Raw genomic sequence first — 18,635 nt, 5'->3', positions numbered from 1 at the left:
CATTATGTCCTCCCTCTACCTAAAACTGAATCTGTCAAAAACTGAACTACTCGTCTTTCCTCCCTCCATTAATCTACCTGTGCCCGATATTGCCATCTCCGTTTGTGGCTCAACCATTACTCCCCAGCTACAAGCCCGCTGTCTTGGGGTCATTTTTGATTCAGATCTTTCTTTCACTCCTCACATCAAATCACTCGCTCGTTCATGTCATCTACACCTCAAAAACATCTCAAGAATCAGGACTTTTCTCACCTTTGACTCGGCAAAAACTCTTACTGTCGCTCTTATTCATTCTCGTCTTGACTATTGCAACGCTCTACTAATCGGTCTCCCTCTTACTAAACTCTCCCCTCTCCAATCCGTCCTGAACGCAGCAGCCAGGATCATATTCCTCGCCAACCGCTACTCAGATGCCTCTTCCCTGTGCCAGTCATTGCATTGGTTGCCCATCCAATATAGAGTTCGTTTTAAACTTATCACGCTTACCCACAAAGCGCTCCATGCTTCAGTACCCCCCTACATCTCCTCCCTTGTCTCAGTCTACCACCCTACACGTGCCCTCCGTTCTGCAAATGACTTGAAACTAAAATCCTCCATAATCCGAACTTCCCACTCCCGTCTCCAAGATTTCTCGCGTGCTGCGCCAATTCTCTGGAATGCACTACCCAGGACAGTTCGATTAATTCCCAATACCCACAGTTTCAAGCGAACCCTAAAAACACATTTCTTTAGACTGGCGTATCACCTAAACACACTCTGTCCATCCCAGCTTTCCCCCATATTAAAATCTTCTTCAACTTCGGGTTCAAACCAACCATGCACATAAAAGCCTCTGTCAGGACTGCACACATACTGGCTGGCGACCAGTCCATGTATTATTATTTATCCTATTCAGTATATCAAGGCTGCATTATACAATATATGTACTTTTTACCTTTTGTGTCTCCCCCACTTCCTCATAGACTGTAAGCTCGCGAGCAGGGCCCTCACTCCGTTCGATATGAGATATGCTTATTCTGTATTGTCTGTATAAGTCCCCCCTAAAATTTGTAAAGTGCTGCGGAATATGTTGGCGCTATAAAAATAAACTATTATTATTATTATTATTATTATTAATAGCCTTGTTGTCCATTCGGGCCGACAAGGTGGTCACTGCCTTACTGGAGATTTTCTCCCGAGTGGGGCTTCCCCAGGAAATGTTCACTGACCAGGGGACTCAGGTCATGTCGCAGCTGATGGGGTCCCTCTGTAAGCAAATACAGGTGCAACATCTGGTGACCAGCCCGTACCACCCACAGACCAACAGCCTGTGCAAACGGTTCAATGGCTTAGCACCTCTGGCTTGTCGGTCATTGAATATGTCATGCACTTCCGTGACAAGATGCAGGCCTTGGTGCAGCTAGTGCATGATAATATAACGCGAGCCCAGGCCGACCAGAATGCTTGTGAGAGGACCTACCAGGTGGGTCAAAAGCTGTGGTTACTGGTCCCCGTACCCCAGGATAAGCTTTAGGTGGCCTGGGAAGCCCCGTTCCTCGTGCACCAGCAGCTCAACGCCGTAACGTACCCGGTCACCCAGGACCACACCCGGGGAAGGCAGAAGGCCTTCCATGTAAACATGAAGGCATATTACATCATGAGCAGGAGGCCTGCTCCCTCTCTGTATGCAGCCTGCCAGAGGAGGGAGAGGCAGAGACCCTCACGGACATGCTCGCCCAGGCTAGGGCGGGTGGGACCATTGAGGACGTGGAGGTTTGCAACCAACCCTGTTGTTAGACCAACGGTCCCAGCTGTGGGCAACCCTACACACCTTCCGGGATTTGTTCAGCAACAAGAGCGGAAGGACAGAGGCAGCCGTCCATCACGTGGACACCGGCGTTCGGCATATCAGGTCTCCCTGGAGGTACAGCAGCACATGCGCCAGGACATTGTTGAGATGCTGAAGCTGTGGGTCATCCAACAGCACTTGAGGCTTGCCTGTAGTCTTCGTCCCAAAGAAGTACCGGACAACCCGGTTCTGCATGGACTACAGGGGGCTCAACACTGTCACGGTCACCGATGTGTACCCCATGCCGCGCATCGATGACCTGCTCGATCAGTTGGCTAGGGCCAAGTATCTGACCATCATGGATCTGAGCCGGGGATATTGGCAGATTCTTCTGACCTCTGAGACACGGGAACTCTCTGCCTTTATCACTCCATTCGGACTGTACGAGTCCACTGTGATGCCATTCGGCATGAAGAATGACCCTGCCACTTATCAGCAGATGGTCAAAATGCTGCTCAAGGGACTCAAAGGGTATGCAGCCACGTACCTGGATGACATTTCCATCTTCAGTCCCACCTGGGAGGATCACCTGGTGCATCTGGCACATTTGCTCGGGCGGATCCGCCGGGAAGGGATGACCATCAAACCAGAAAAGTTCCAGCTGGGTATGGGTGATGTCCACTACCTGGGACACCGGGTAGACGGGGGGCTCTAAAGTAAGAGCCCAGGAAGGTGGATGCCATCGCATCCTGGCCCACCCCCAGGGCCAAGAAACAGGTGATGTCCTTCCTGGGCACTGCCGGGTACTATAGGAGGTTCATTCCGCATTATAGTAGCCTGGTGAAGCCCCTAACAGACCTCATCAAGAAGAAGCTTCCCTGTGCAGTTGATTAGACAAACGATTGTTAGACGACCTTACGGGCACTGAAGACCGCCCTTTCTAGCTCCTCGGTACTACAGGCAGCCGACTTTACACAGTCGTTTGTAGTGCAGACCGACGCCAGTGACTTTGGCCTCTGTGCTGTGCTCAGCCAGGTCAACACTACAGGCCATGAGCACCCTGTTTAGTACCCGAGCTGGAAGCTCCGGCCGAGGAAGGTGGCCTACTTCACGATGGAGAAAGAATGTCTGACAATTATGTGGGCCCTGCATCATCTGCAGCCATACCTGTATGGACACCAATTCACTATGGAAATGGACCACAACTCCCTCAGCTGGTTACACACCGTATCCGGAACAAATGAGAGATTGCTATGCTGGAGCCTTGTGTTCCAGCAGTACCACTTCGCCATTCACGAAAAGAAGGGCTGGGACCACGGTAACACTGACGGTTTATTCCGACAAGGGGGGTTGCAGATGGGCGTGCTGAGGAACACCAGAAAGTGCTGCTCCCTAGCACCCTCTAAAGGGGGAAGGTGTGAAATATATTGGAGATATAATGCCGTGTCAATTATTGTATACAATTTGGCAAAAGATTATAAAGCCTCTTCAGTTTTCAGTTGTAACAGGACACCAAGTAGCGGGGGGGGGGGCGGTAAGAGAAGGTGAGTGACAAATATCACACCTTGAGACAACTCAATTCAGATCAAAGGACTAGCATGACATATGGTCCCAAGCCATGTGGGTTTCCTTTAGTTAGACAGATAGGAATTCCATATTGAGTTATGGAAATACTATATGTCTTAGCCATACACCGAAAAGATTTTTGAACTCCGGATGCACATGGTGAAGATCTGCCTGGGTCTCGACCCAGTCTAGCTCATAGGGATAGAGAGATACACGGCACAGCCATTCGGAAACTCCTAGGGCCACTGTGTTTAGTCTCCATGCATGGCAGGGGCCCAACTGGATCCGATGACACCAGAACCAGCTCCCTAGGACCGTCCTTTAAGGAGTTGTGATCCATCTTAGTTTCTGGAGTTTCTAGCTGCTAGAAGCCAGGGGTGGAGATTTAGGTCTAGCCCAGGGGGCAGAAAGGAGGTGACCCAGAGGGGTTAAAAAGCTCTTGCAGCTCTTGGCCTATCGCTTTTTTCTCTGGGAGGTAGCGACGGCACATAGTGTGGGAGAAGTCACCCAACAGAGGGAACAAGCCTCCCATGTGACAGCCCCTCACCCACAAGCCAGACTTTTCATCTGACTGGTAACTGACTCTTAATATCTGCATACTTTTGTACCACTATTGTGTTTTCATCTCTGACCATTATGTGTGTATAACCCTTATGTATATAGTGTATTGTCTAGTGTGCCCTTAAGGCGATTAAATGTATAATTTAACAATTTAACCTTGGGCTGCTCTTTTGTCTCGATTCACGAATCCACTCGTACGTTGTTTGGTTCAACTCACATGCTACCAGGGCTGGTTTCTGGCCCAATATAATTCTCGTTACGGATCGGGGCTTATGTCTAACAGGAACTGGTGAAAGCTCTACTGGGCTGATAAGATTCTGTGTCATTGTGTTAGAACCTTGCTCTTAGGTTTTTTCCTTTGCTGGTCACATGACCTTGTTGGCCTATTTAATCCTGCTCCGCCCTCCTGGCTTTGCTGGACTTCATTGTATAACTACTTTCTAGCTAGCCTGTGCTCTGTATCTAACTCTGTTAGTTTGCTTGGTCTACGGACCTCTATGTTCTATATATTTTGTTTGTTCGTCTGTCTGCTACTATTTCTGTTAGGAGGTGTCCCATTTTCCTCCCAGTCCTTAGTACTTGTAGGGATTCCTTCCCCACATCTATAGGTCTCCGTACAGACTAGCTTAGGACTTTAGCAGGTCTGATCGCAGGATCAGGTTCCCTGTTACATCGTAGGGATTCAGCTGAGTTCTATCGTAGGGACAGATCTCCTCTCTTTCCTTAGCTCTGGTAGCAGAACATAACACATTGGGGTCAGTGAGAGGGGCCTCTCAGCCTGTCAAGGGTGTGAGCGAGTGTGGTGCCATGTCAGTGACTGAGTGGGCCACCTCTTCTCACTCCCAGTACATGCCTGAACCCATGAGGACAGGGAGTGTCTGTGTAGAACTGTACCAATCTGACATTACGTGTTCCTGAGGGGGTGTGGAACGTCACGTTGGTGCAAAGTGCGGATCTGTATCACATGATCTGTCTGATGTAATAGCGGGAGGCGCGGTGGGGATCCTTCACATGTGGAGGCAGTGGTGGCATTCTGCGTGATCTCTCTGGTGCCGTTCATCACAGGTTAATTATAGGCATGCTTCAGGTTACCATAGTGGCCTGATACGCATGAGAGTGGATGAAGTGGAGGGCCAGGAAAGGAAGATGTGGAAACTGGTGCTGTAACTAGGAAAGATGAGTAACAGTACCTCTTCTTTTATTGTTTCTCCCAGAAAAGTCAAAGACGAGAAAGGTTGCTTGGTGTGAAAAATTTTAACCAAAATTAGATCATTAATGAACTTTTGAGGGACCCAACAACTCTCTTCAGACGCATAGCCCTTCTAGTTAGTCAAGCAGAGAAGATTCATACAAACTTTCTTACAGTCCAGAATTTTGTTGATTTCGTATTCCATATCAGGAGTAGAAGAAGTAGGAAAAAGTCTGCTAGCAGAGGAGTATTTAATGAGGACTAATGAACAAAGGTGGAGGGCAGTTTTAAACAGAAAATTTGCTCAGTTTTTTAAATGGGCTAATGAACATTGGAGCAAGTTCTGGACAGTTATACTTTATTACCAGAAGTGATGCTATTAGTCGGTCGCCTGTGTTTATTTGCACCTCTCTTTGCCTTAGCTCCAGCAGCCAGATTGGATTGCACCTCGTCTAGATGTCATTTTGACAAAGTCAATGGCCCCGATAAAGACCGGCGATTATTTCCATCCCCACGACAGCACCATAGAGAGAGAGGATCCGCCCCCAAGGACAGGAAACCTACCGATTTAAAAGGCGGAGCCTCTCTTTCCGATTCAGTGGTTTCCTGTTCTTGGAGGGAGACCTACAGCCCTTGGTGCCACCAGGTGTTGGTTAGTGGTTGTTTGATTCACCGGTCCTGGGGGTGAGAATGACAGTTGCGGGGGCTTCTCTGCAGGGTGCCAAGTGGGTAGGCTGCCCAGAGACACGAGCGGTCCCTTCTCCCTTGCTTCCCGATAGCCACGGTGGTGAGCATCTAGGGCAGAATGCGCACTCACAAATCAATAAAATATGGTGACCTGTCCGTCTGGCGTCATTTCCGGGAACACGGCCTGGTGGGCCGCAGTTATTCTGGGCGTGTGATATTAAAAAAGCAGGGTAACAGGGAACTGTAAGGAGATGGCATGCTCTGTGCCCGCAGCACGTTTGAAGGGTGGAAGAATACAACCTGACTAGGGATCCTGCTGATGATGCGGCTCCTGCATGCATAGTAGTTCTTTCCTTTTGAGGTGGGTAAGTCATAAAAGCCCATACCATACTGGCCTTTGGGTTTAATGCTTTCCCCTAAAATGCGTTTTGTTGTAGGACAGACCTTGGAAAGCGCAGTCACAAAGAATAAGGAACAAGCTCCATGTAGAGCTAAATTGTTAGCCTTGTATGATAAAAAGTTTTATTAGCTTTGCATCGAAAATACTTTAGCAGAAGAGTCCTCATCACTTATGAAGAGCCTGAAACCTATAATGAAAACAGAGGTCAAAAACTCAATTAAAGGGCTTAGAAATAGGGGCGCTTGTGCTATAACAGCAAGGCAGGATGTCCTAGGGGAAACTACTAGTTCCGACAAGGATTTGGAAGATGGGGAACTAGAAGGATTCTATTCGGACATCTCATCATCGTCTTCCTCTTTGGTTGATAATGAAGACCGTCCGTGTTTCCCTGTGGAAGACACGGATAAATTAGCCAAAGCAATTAGGGCCACAATGAAGACTTAGGACGTTAAGGAACCCAAAACTATACAGGATGTGAAGTTTGGAGGGTTGGAGGTGCAAAAGCAAAAATGCATTCCTGTACATAAGAATGTGTGCTCCCTAATAAAGAGGGAGTGAAAGAAGACTGATAAAAAAAATAATTTATTCCAAAAGGAGTTACAAGGAAATACCAATTTGAATCGGATTTTTGTGAATGTTGGGTAAAGGCACCTAAAATTGATGCGGCCTTTTTGCATGTGTCTCACATGTCCGCTTTGCCCTTTGATGACATGGGCCTCCTGAAAGACCCTATGGATAAGACTGCAGACAGCTTCCTTAAAAGGGCCTTTCCAACCATCCAAAAAGAGGCAGACACCTTCCGTAGATGCAGTAAGACTTACAGCTCGATCTTGCTCCCTATCTAATTGCACACACCGGGCGCTTTGGTTGAAAAATTAGTCAGGAGATCTTTAATCTAAAAGTAGGTTATGCTGTATCCCTTGTCAAGAAGAGTTCTTCGATCCTTTCGCCAGTCAGGGAAGAGGCAGTTTGTTCCTCAGAGATCCAAGATGGAAGGTTCCAAGAGCCAGGGGGAAAAACTTAATGTATGACTCGCTTTCCGCTGACCTCCCAAAAAAAGCTGGAAGACAATTTACAGTCCTCTCTTTCTACAGAGAAAGCCAGACCTCTCTTTAAGGGTTATTGTAAACTTAACAGACTTAAAAGGGTATTCCCATCTCCAAGATCCTATCCCAATATGTAGTAAGTGTAGTAATAATAATAATATTAGCAAATACCTCCAATTAGAAATGTAGTATAGTTTTTCTGATTCGCTATGTCTCTTTCGTCATGTGCAGGGCATTGCAGGACCTTAGGTATCCATGGTTACGACCACTACCAACTAGCTAACTGTCAGTATATCAGTGTTCGTAACCATGATACCTAAGGTCCTGCAATGCCTGCACACGATGAAAGAGTTATGCAGAATCAGAAAAACTATACTAAATTTCTTTTGGAGGTATTTGCTAATATTATTATTATTACACCTACCTACATGTTGGGATAGGATCTTGGAGATTGGAATACCCCTTCAAATCGTTGTCTGAAGGTGAAACGCTTCAAAATGGAAACAGTGGGAATGACTATAAAACTTCTCTTTCCAAAATGTTACATGGCAATATTGGTTCTCCAGGATGCATATTACCACGTACCCATCCTCCAAGACCATCAAAAATTCCTAAGGGTAGCTGTAAATATTCAGGGGGACTGGCATCATTTTCAATTTCAAGCTCTACCCTATGTGCTGTCCATAGCCCCAGGAGGGTTTAAAATAATTGCAAAGATGTCAGCCCATATCAAGTAAAAAGATGTGCTGTTCATTCCATATCAGGAGGACTTCTTGGTGGTCGGAAGGCTGAAGTCAAATTGCTGTCAGGCAGTGGAATACATATCCAACATGCTAGCATCCTTAGGATGGCTGGTAAAGGGAAAAAAAATCAAGGATGGTTCTGGAATAAAGTCAAGTATTCCTGAGAATCCTGCTAGATTTGTGTAAGCCGAGATCCTTCCTTCCAGAAGAGAAGATAGTCGAAATAATCAAGTTTTTTCTAGTCTCATCAGGATTCCAAAAATCTCTCTGAGTGGTACCATGTCCATCTTCGGGTCCCGGTCATCGTGCATGCCGACAGTTGCATGAGCACGGAGTCAATTCAGAACACTTCAATGGGAGATTTTGGAAGCAGAGAAAAGATGCAGGGGACACCTACACAAGAAAATTCAGATTTCGAGGGAGCCTCGACAATCCCTAGTTTGGTGGCTGTGCCAAGACAATCTTCTACAGGGAGTTCCCAGTGAGACTGCGAATCCTTCAGTAACCACCACAGATGCCAGTCCTTTTGGTGGGGGAACACATCTGAGGGACAGAACCTTTCAGGGTCAGTGGCCTCTAGCTCTGAGACAGGTATCCTTAAATCTGAAGGAGTTGTCGGAGGTCAGGAAGAAGCTGACCCTGGAAGAAGCTCTAGCATGGTTAAAAGGTCACAATGTGAAAATTCTGTTGGACAACAGAACAGCTGTGTTTTATATAAACAATCAAGGGGACACAAGGTCCAGGTCACTAATGATCGAAGCAGGGAACCTTATGGCAGTGGCAGATGGAAAACTTCTGTCACTATCAGCAGACTATCTAAAATAAATGGACAAAGTAAAAGCAGACTACCTAAGTCGCCACCAATTAAGCCAAGACGCAGTCTTTCAAAAGTTAATTTCATTATGGGGTCAGCCAGTGATAGACTTTTTTGTGACCAGAGTCAACAGGTAGGTGCTGAGATTTTTCTCTCTAAACCCCAGGGAATCCCCCTATGGGGTGTAGGGTTTCTAAACACTTGGGTGCGTCGGGAGGAAAACAGGATGCGTTTTTCATTTAAGTGTCCATGTCGGTTTATTACTTCATAAACCTTTCATAAGTAAAAAAGAAAACAAACAGCCTTTAGTGCAGGCAAAACAAAGTAAACCGTCCTTTAGGCAAAGTCTCTAGTTAGCCAGTCCTGTGGACACCCAGGCTGGATAGCGTCCAGCACCCTGGCTCAGTCTGGAGACCACAGCACACAGGAGGCCTTCTCCCTCCAAACAAAGACCATAGGTCAAACAAAGGACTCCATTTTAAACTCTTAACCACACGCAGAGATAAGGTATGTGGGCAGCTAGACCAGCCCATCTCTCATGGCTGCCCATAACCTGGTCCTGGATGCACCAAACAATCCTCTTACTGCTATGTGCACTAGAGCAACACTCGCCATCTCTGTGACAAATACCTCCCATCAACTATATATCCAGTAGCTGCCTTACTGGGGTGAATACGTTTCTCCACAAATGGTCTCAAAAATTAGCTTATGCCTTCCCACCAATCTCCATGATCCCATTAATACTGAGGAAAAATCAGTTGGACCAAACTGAAGTAATCTTAATAGCACCTTTCTGTCCCAAGAGAGCATGGTTCACTTTGTTAATGCTAATGGCAGTGGGGGATCCATGGGTGCTTCCAGAAATCCCAGATCTCCTTTCTCAAGTTCCAGTCCTGTGCCCCTGGGTGAGGAATTTCCATCTGACGGCATGGCATTAAGCTGCAGCTCCTTGAATCAAATGGACTTTTCAAAAATTTTGTCTATACCTTCATAGGTTGTAGAAACAACCAATATTTATGTAAGGGTTTGGAAGAAATGTTTAAGCTTCTGAAGTATAAGTCCCTATGAGAATAACCCAGTTCTATGGACAAGGATTTTTGGAATTTTTACAGAAAGGCCTGGAGTTAGGGTTGTAAGTCAACACCTTTTAAGGTGCAGATATCAGCCTTGGGTGTTCCCTTCAACCAAACAATTGCTGACCACCCTTGGGTAGTGAAGTTTATCAGGTCGGTGGGCAGATCCAGACCCGTGTTTACACCCTGGGTTCCCCAATGGGACCTCAGTCTAGTTTGGGATACCCTAACTAGGTCCCCATTTGAGCCGATAGTTGAAATACAGCTTAGAGCCCTAACTTTTAAAACATCAGCTAGAAGGATAGAATTACAGACTCAGTCAATAAACTAGCCATTTACAAACATTCTCTCTTGTAATTCTTAGACCAGACCCAGTTTTTCTCCCCAAGGCAGCCTCTACCTTTCATAGATCTCAAGAGATTGTATTACCCTCTTTCTGTAGCGGCCCCAAAAATGAGAATGAGGCTAGGTTCCATTCTTTAGATGTCAGGAGATGTTTAATTCAATACTTGGAGGGTACTTATTAGAACTCTCCTGTTAGGTTTTTTCTATTTTGCTGGTCACATGACCTTTTTGCCAATTTAATCCTGCTCCGCCCTTCTGGCCATGCTGGACTTCATTGTAATTTCTACTCGCTAGCCAGGTGCTTTGTAACCTTTCTCAGTCAGTTTAGCTAGGTCTTTTGACCTTTATGTTCTATGTTGTGTGTTTGTCTTTTTACTGCTACAATTTCTGCTAGGAGGTGTCCATCTTTCTCCCAGTCCCTAGTTCTTGTAGGGATCCCTCCCTCACATCTATAGGTCTTCGTTCAGACTAGCTGAGGACTTTAGCGGGTCTGATCGCAGGATCAGATTCCCCATTACATCGTAGGGATCTAGCTTAGTTCTATTGTAGGGACAGATCTCCTTTCTTTCCTTAGTGCTTGTAGCCTGTCATAACAGTAAGTCCAACCCAAAAATATCTCTAAGGAAAGACCTCCAGTTTCCATCATGGTGTCGGTTCAGGATTTGGCTCAACGCCTGCAGGGACTCTCTCTGGAGGTGGCCGAGCTCCAACAACACGTGAGTAGCTGTTCTGGAGCGCATTTTGTGGAGCCAAAGGTACGATTGCCTGATTTATTTTTTGGTGAACAACAAGATTTTTTTTCCTTTAAAAATGCTTGTTTGTTGTATTTTCGTTTGAGACCCAGATCCTCTGGTGATGAATCACAGCGCATAGGGTTCATAATGTCACTTTTGCGCAAAGAACCTCAGGGATGGGCCTTTTCTCTCCAACCTAGTGATCCGTGCTTTAGATCAGTGGATATTTTTTTTTCTGCTTTGGGGTTGTTGTATGATGATACTGATCGTGTCTCATCAGCTGAGACGGAATTGAGACTTTTGAGACAGGGTTCAGGTAATGTGGAAAATTATTGTACTCCCTTCCGTCGGTGGTCTGCTCAGGTGGGGTGGAACGATTCAGCTCTGAAAAGTTTGTTTCTTGCTGGGCTAGGTGAAAGGGTTAAGGATCTGCTTATTGCTTATCCTACACCTGGAAACTTGCAGGAGGCAATGCAATTAGCTATACAGGTGGACAGGAGACTGCGTGCAAGGGTTAATGAGAATAAATCCTTTGCCATGTCAGCTCTTAGTCTTGAGAGGGTCTGTACTGACACTGGAGAGCCGATGGAGATTGGGGCGATGTCACCCCGCTCTCAGGAAAAAGACCGCAGGTTTTCTGAAGGTTTGTGCTTTTATTGTGGAAAATCTGACCATTTCATTAAGAACTGTGTGCTTTTTATGAACAAAGAAAAAAAAAAGGTCAGTTACGCCCGTATAGCCTGTTTAAACACTAAGGGGGTATTTCTTTCTGCTACTACTGCAGCTCAGGAAGAATTAATTGAATTTTGGGTATTTGTGGATTGTGGTTCTACTCTGAATGTGATTGATGGGGGATTCTTGGAAAAACTTAAATTAAAACCCAAACCTTTGTCATCCCCTATTGCCGTGGTTTCTGTCGATGGCTCTCCCTTGAAATGTGTTACTCACAAGGTTTATGAATTTCCCCTCACTATTAATGGTATTCACCAAGAAAATTTGGATTTGGTAGTATTAAATAATTTGCCTTCTCCAGTAATTTTGGGGTTACCCTGGTTAAAATTGCACAATCCTGTACTGGATTGGTCTACTAATGAAATTAAGTCCTGGAGCCCTAAGTGTTATGACAAGTGTTGTAACGGGCGCATTGCTGCTGTGGATAAAGGGGAATTACCTGTACCTATTCAGGATTTTTGGAAAGTTTTTTCTGAGGAGTCGCAAATTTTGCCTCCCCATAGAGACTATGATTGTACCATTGAATTTGTCCCTGGAGCGACTCTTCCTAAAAGTCGTTTATTTAATCTTACTATTCCTGAGAGAAAGGCTTTGGAGGAATACATACAGACGAGCTTGGCCGCCGGTCATATCAGACCCTCTAAGTCACCTGTGGCTGTTGGATTTTTTTTTGTTAAAAAAAAGGACGGCGGTTTACGTCCTTGTCTGGACTTTCGCGAGATTAATAAAATTACTGTACTTAATCCCTACCCACTGCCATTGATTCCTGATTTGTTTAACCAGTTAGTGGGGGCCAAGTGGTTCTCTAAAATTGATCTCCGGGGGGCATACAATTTGTTGCGCATGAAGGAGGGTGATGAATGGAAGACTGCTTTTAACACTCCTGTGGGTCATTTTGAGAATCTGGTTATGCCTTTTGGTCTTACCAATGCACCAGCATTTTTTCAGAATCTTATTAATGACATCCTTAGACCTTTGATCGGCAAAAATGTGATTGTGTATTTGGATGACATTTTGATTTATTCGCCTGATCTGGAGTCTCATTGGCGGAGCGTACGTGAGGTATTACAGTTATTAATTGACAATTCGCTTTTTGCTAAGCTAGAGAAATGTGAGTTCGCTGTACAGAGAATTAGTTTTTTGGGTTACATTATCTCCAGCGAGGGCTTTGAGATGGACCCGGTGAAAGTTCAAGCTGTGCAGGAATGGCCTAGGCCTATTGGTTTGAAATCGATACAGAGGTTTTTGGGTTTCGCCAATTATTACAGAAAATTCATTAAAAATTTTTCTTTTATTGTCAAACCTCTGACAGATCTCACCAGGAAAAGTGCTAATGCGGTTCAGTGGACTTCTGAGGCCATTGAAGCTTTTGTGTTTCTAAAGGAGAGGTTCAGCTCTGCCCCCATCCTTATGCAGCCTGATGTGACTAAGCCGTTTTTGGTTGAGGTTGATGCTTCTTCTGTGGGGGTCGGTGCGGTGTTGTCTCAGGAAAACAAGGATGGAGTACATCCCTGTGCCTTTTTTTCAAAAAAAATTTCTGAGACTGAACTTAATTACGATATTGGTAATCGGGAATTGCTGGCGATTAAACTCGCATTTGAACACTGGCGTCACCTCTTGGAAGGTGCTGAATTTCCCATTCAGGTTTTCACTGATCATAAAAATCTGATCTATCTTGATGCTGCCAAGCGCTTGAATGCCCGTCAGGCTAGGTGGGCACTTTTTTTTTCGCGGTTTAATTTTTCCGTTACTTACATCCCGGGTACCAAGAATGTTAAAGCTGATGCGTTGTCTCGCAGCTTTTCTCCCATGGTCGGTGCTGAGGAGGAGGAGAGCATTTTACAAGAAGGTGTTGTGATTGCTGCATTGGACTCCGTGTTGGAAGATGAGATTCTTAAAGCACAGGAGAATGCCCCATCTAACACTCCCCATGGGAGGTTGTTTGTGCCTAGGACCTTTAGGAGAGATTTGTTTGTTGAGTGTCATGAGTCTCGGTTGGCAGGTCATCCAGGAATTTCTGAGACCAAGAGACTTGTGGGTCGCAGTTTTTGGTGGCCTGGATGGCAGAAGGAAGTCATTAAGTGGGTGCGTCAATGTACTGTGTGTGCTAGATCTAAGTCTTCTCATACTCCTGCTGCGGGGTTGCTTTGCCCTCTGGAGGTTCCTAGTGCACCTTGGACACATCTGGCTATGGACTTTATTACTGACCTTCCCCCCTCTGAGGGTTTCACGGTCATCTGGGTGGTCGTGGACCGTTTTAGCAAGATGTGTCACTTGGTTCCCTTCATCAAACTGCCCTGCGCTAAGACACTCGCTAAGGCCTTTGTCAAGGAAATTGTCAGACTCCATGGTGTTCCTACTGACATTGTTTCTGATAGGGGACCTCAGTTTGAGGCTCCTTTTTGGCGTGCCTTTTGTGACAGGTTGGGAGTTCATTTGTCGTTTTCATCCGGATATCATCCTGAGTCTAATGGCCAGACAGAAAGGAAGAATCAGGATGTTGAGCAGTTCTTGCGTTGTTTTGTGGCAGACAATCAAGAGGGGTGGTCTGAGTTTCTGCCGCTTGCTGAATTTGCTCTTAACAACCATACATCCTCTTCTGCTGGGTGTTTGCCATTTTTTTGTTGTTCTGGGAGACATCCGTCTTTTGGGTCATTCTCCAAATTGGTATCGGCTGTGCCTGAGGAGGAGAGTTTTTCCGGTGATTTGGAGAGAGTTTGGACGGATGTGCATGGTAATCTTCAGGAGGCTAACAAAAAATCTAAGAGGTACTTTGACAGGAAACGTCAAGAGGTTTTGTTTACGGTTGGTGACATGGTTTGGTTGTCCTCTAAGAATCTGCGGTTGAGGATTCCTTCTAAAAAATTGGGTCCCAAGTTTGTAGGGCCCTTTAAGGTGCTTCAGGTAGTTAACCAATCTGCTGTTAGGTTGGAGGTTCCTACCTCCTGGAAGATTAATCCGGTGTTTCATGTTTCTCTATTGAAAAAAGCTGATGTATCAGATAGAGACGCCACTGCCACTGTTCCTCCGGTGGTGGAGGACGGGGAATATGAAATTTCCCGCATCCTTAATTCTAGACTGTATAGGGGGAGTTTGCAGTATCTCGTCGCTTGGAAGGGTTTCGGTCCCGAGGATAACTCATGGGTGAGGGCGGATGATGTTTCTGCTTCCAGACTTGTCAGAGCGTTTCACAAGAGGTTTCCTGATAAGCCTGGGCCTAGGGGATCCGGAGGATCCTCTTAGAAGAGGGGGTACTGTTAGAACTCTCCTGTTAGGTTTTTTCTATTTTGCTGGTCACATGACCTTTTTGCCTATTTAATCCTGCTCCGCCCTTCTGGCCATGCTGGACTTCATTGTAATTTCTAATCTTAAACTAGCCAGGTGCTTTGTAACCTTTCTCAGTCAGTTTAGCTAGGTCTTTTGACCTTTATGTTCTATGTTGTGTGTTTGTCTTTTTACTGCTACAATTTCTGCTAGGAGGTGTCCATCTTTCTCCCAGTCCCTAGTTCTTGTAGGGATCCCTCCCTCACATCTATAGGTCTTCGTTCAGACTAGCTGAGGACTTTAGCCGGTCTGATCGCCGGATCAGGTTCCCCGTTACATCGTAGGGATCTAGCTTAGTTCTATTGTAGGGACAGATCTCCTTTCTTTCCTTAGTGCTTGTAGCCTATCATAACAGTACTTCCAGCTGGCGGAAAACTACCTCTCTTTTTGTTCTTTTTCATGGTCCGAACAAGGGTCAGGCGTCTTCAAAGGAAACCCTGGCTAGATGGGTTAGATCATCGATTTCGTTAGCTTACACTTCAGGCAGGCATCTCGCTCCAGGAAATTTAAAAGCTCATTCTTCAAGGGTTGGGCAGAGAGGGCTAATGCCTCTCTTGAACAAATTTGAAGGGCAACAAATTGGTCTTCACCATCCACCTTTTTTAAACACTATTGTTTGTATTTGGGTTCTTCTGACCTTTCCTTTGGGGGTGCTTCAAGCGGTGGTCCCTTCCTAAAGGATTTATTTGCTATCTCTCTCTATGGTGCTGTCGTGGGGAGAGGATAAATGATAATTACTCACCAGTAATTTGATTTTTTGGAACCATGACAGCACCCTTCCTTATTCCCTCCCTTGTATGGTTATGGGATTTTCTTACTCTTCCCACTTTTTCACTGGGTGTAGCTAGAAAAAAATGGTTCTGGTAGCAGTTAGCAGGATCTCATTGATCCTTGCCTATGTTGAATATATGTGCTTTCTCTACCTGACTAATTAAACAGAGGTCCTCTCATGCCCTGCAAACCACTGAAGTGGGAAGAGAGGCTTCCCCTTTTAAATCCGTAGGTTTCCTGTCCTTGGGGGCAGATATTATCTTTCTATCGTGCTGTCATGTGTTCCGGAAAATCAAATTACCAATGAGTAATTATCATTTTCGAGTGGCATGCACCTTTGTGTGCTATCCAAACATTTTTTACTCCAGTCAGGTACTGAAGTCAGATTTCTGGCTTGCAGAATCCCACAGCCCGTGCACCAACCCACCCCATCTCTGCTTATTTCAGCAGAGCTGGGAGAAACTGACGTGAAAGCGGCAAAACTGGCAAACTTTTAGCACAACTCCATTTGCAGCAAAATTTTGCAACTTTTCAAAGCTTTTATGCCTTTTTTTTGCTTAAAAGCTTTGATGGATCAGGGCCTAGGTATTGAAAGAACTTGACTTTGAAAGTTAATTGGCAAAGGAAGTCATTGCTCCTGAGCGAAGACTGTGACTTACCAGATGATTCAAAAACTGAATTGTCGTGAGCAAATTCGGGCCACGACAGTGAATCCGGCCAATTATCCTGATGGGCATTGGAAAAAAATTCTCTTTGCCTATCACACCCTCTCCTCCCCAAGTAATAGGCAGAAGAGAAGTCGAAGGAAATTTTGAAGATCTTGAAAAGGTTTCAGAGTCTTGAAACAAACACGACACCTTGACCAGAAACAATACAAGAAGAAAGCCTGTTGAAGGGAAAAAAGTCATAGAAGAAAACTTGAGCAGGCTGTAGAGCCCGTGGAAGCGGAAAAGGTCATTGAAGAAAACATGAGCTGGCTGTGGAGCAGAGGGAAGAGTATGTAATGGGACAAAACAAGACATCTTGGTAAAACAGCCTACTACGAACCATATGTGGCTCAGGAAGGTTTGTAACAAAGTCCATAGAAATTTCAGCCCAGGGTCAATATGGAATTGGTAAAAGCTGGATGGGTCCATGTGGCACTTACCAAGAAGATTTGAAGTATACACTTCAAGGGCAAGATGCCACATACTCTTTACCATCCTGTTTCCACTTAGGCCACTAATAAAAATGGGAAAGGAGTTAAGCAGATCATTTAACTCCAAGGTAACCAGAGAGTAGTGAAGAATGGGTCCAAGATAAGACCTTCTAGCTATGTGTTTTAGCAATGATGGATCATCCCTTTGATTGAGCTTGATATGAATAAGGGATAGAAGCAAGAATACTTTCAGATTCACAAACATTAGAGTCTGCTTTCTAAGAGATGTCACAATGATCTAAAGATCTGGAGACAGTGTGTGCCCTACGGTTCTTTCCGGCTGGACGATTGGTTAAATTGAAGTCATACTCGGAGAAGAAAAATGACCACCAAGCTAGTCTAGGGGCAGATTGAAAAAACTCCAGATTTTTATGCTTTGTATAAATAGTTACCGGAAACTTAGCTAATTTAAGAAGATGTCGCCACTCCTCCAAAACTAATATTACAGCTATAAATTCTCGGTCACCGATTAAGTTATTCCGTCTTTCAGGAAAAAAAATTTCCTGGAAAAGAAACCGCAGAGATGGTGTCTGGATTCAGAAGAAGTTTGTGAAAGAACTACTCCTCTTGAACAGGCATCCATTTCAAGATAAAATGGTCTTTTAACGTGTGGATGGTGTAAAGTCAGTGCAGAGGAAAAACATATGAGAAGATTGAAGACTTGAACCTCAGTTCAGCTAGATTTAAGAATTTTCGGTCTTCCAAGTGAGGGCTGTAAGAGGAGCTACAATTTGGAAATAGTTCTTGATGAACTGCTGGTAGTTTGCAAAGCAAAGGAAATTAATCTTTGAAAAGCCTTGAGGTGCGCAGGTTGTGGTCAATCCAGGATAGCCAAAACTTTCTCTGGATCCATCTGCCAACCTCCCAAGGAGATACTATATCCCAGGCAATTCATATTGTTCAAAGATGCATTTTGTGTCTGTTTAGCACAGAGTAGACATGCTGACTGTGTGAGTCCAAATCTATGGAAAAGATTAGGATTCCATCTAGGTAGACCAGGGCGTTTCATTAGCAAAATGCTAGAATATATATTCATTGTGATCATCTATAGGTATTGAACTCCCTTTTCCATTCGTGATGTTGACTTGGGAATGAAGTTTCTTTTCAAGTATTCCTTAATGTAAATGGCCATTGCTTCAGTTCCCGGGAGGGACAATGGATAAACTCTTCACCTAGGTGGTTCTGTTCCAGCAAGAAGAGGAGTAGCCTTTTCACATGGCCAGTGAGGTGGCAGAATTTCTGCCTTTTGCTTGGAGAAGACTTCTGCTATGACGTGATAGGGAGAAGAAATGTTGGGAAAATTAATGCTGAGCAAAATAATCGAAAAGGTGGCAGAGGAGATGCTCGTTTCAGAGAATATATATTTTGAAGATCCGGTCGGGACTATAGTCAGAAATGAGACTAGCCCTGTGCCGCCCCTGGGTGACTCTTCCCAATGCAGCTGCAGGAGATTAACAGATTTCTCCTTATGTGCACAGGAGAAAGACGCCAGCTGCGGCGATGGGAAAAGTCGACCAGGGGCAGAGCCGGACTAGTCTCAACTAGATTAGATAGTAAAACTGGCCATACTCATACGTTATTTATCTTCATACCATTGGCATATCCACCTAAATTTGGTGAGATCGCCTAGGAATATGATGTTTTTAATAGTCATCAAAGAGCAGATGTTGGTAAGTATTTTAAA

Source organism: Phyllobates terribilis, unplaced genomic scaffold (genome assembly GCF_046119375.1).
Source record: "Phyllobates terribilis strain yellow unplaced genomic scaffold, ASM4611937v1 Scaffold_2__4_contigs__length_985480577, whole genome shotgun sequence".
NCBI lineage: Eukaryota > Metazoa > Chordata > Amphibia > Anura > Dendrobatidae > Phyllobates > Phyllobates terribilis.
The sequence above is the reverse complement of the archived record's forward strand: the minus strand, read 5'-3'. Positions refer to the sequence as shown.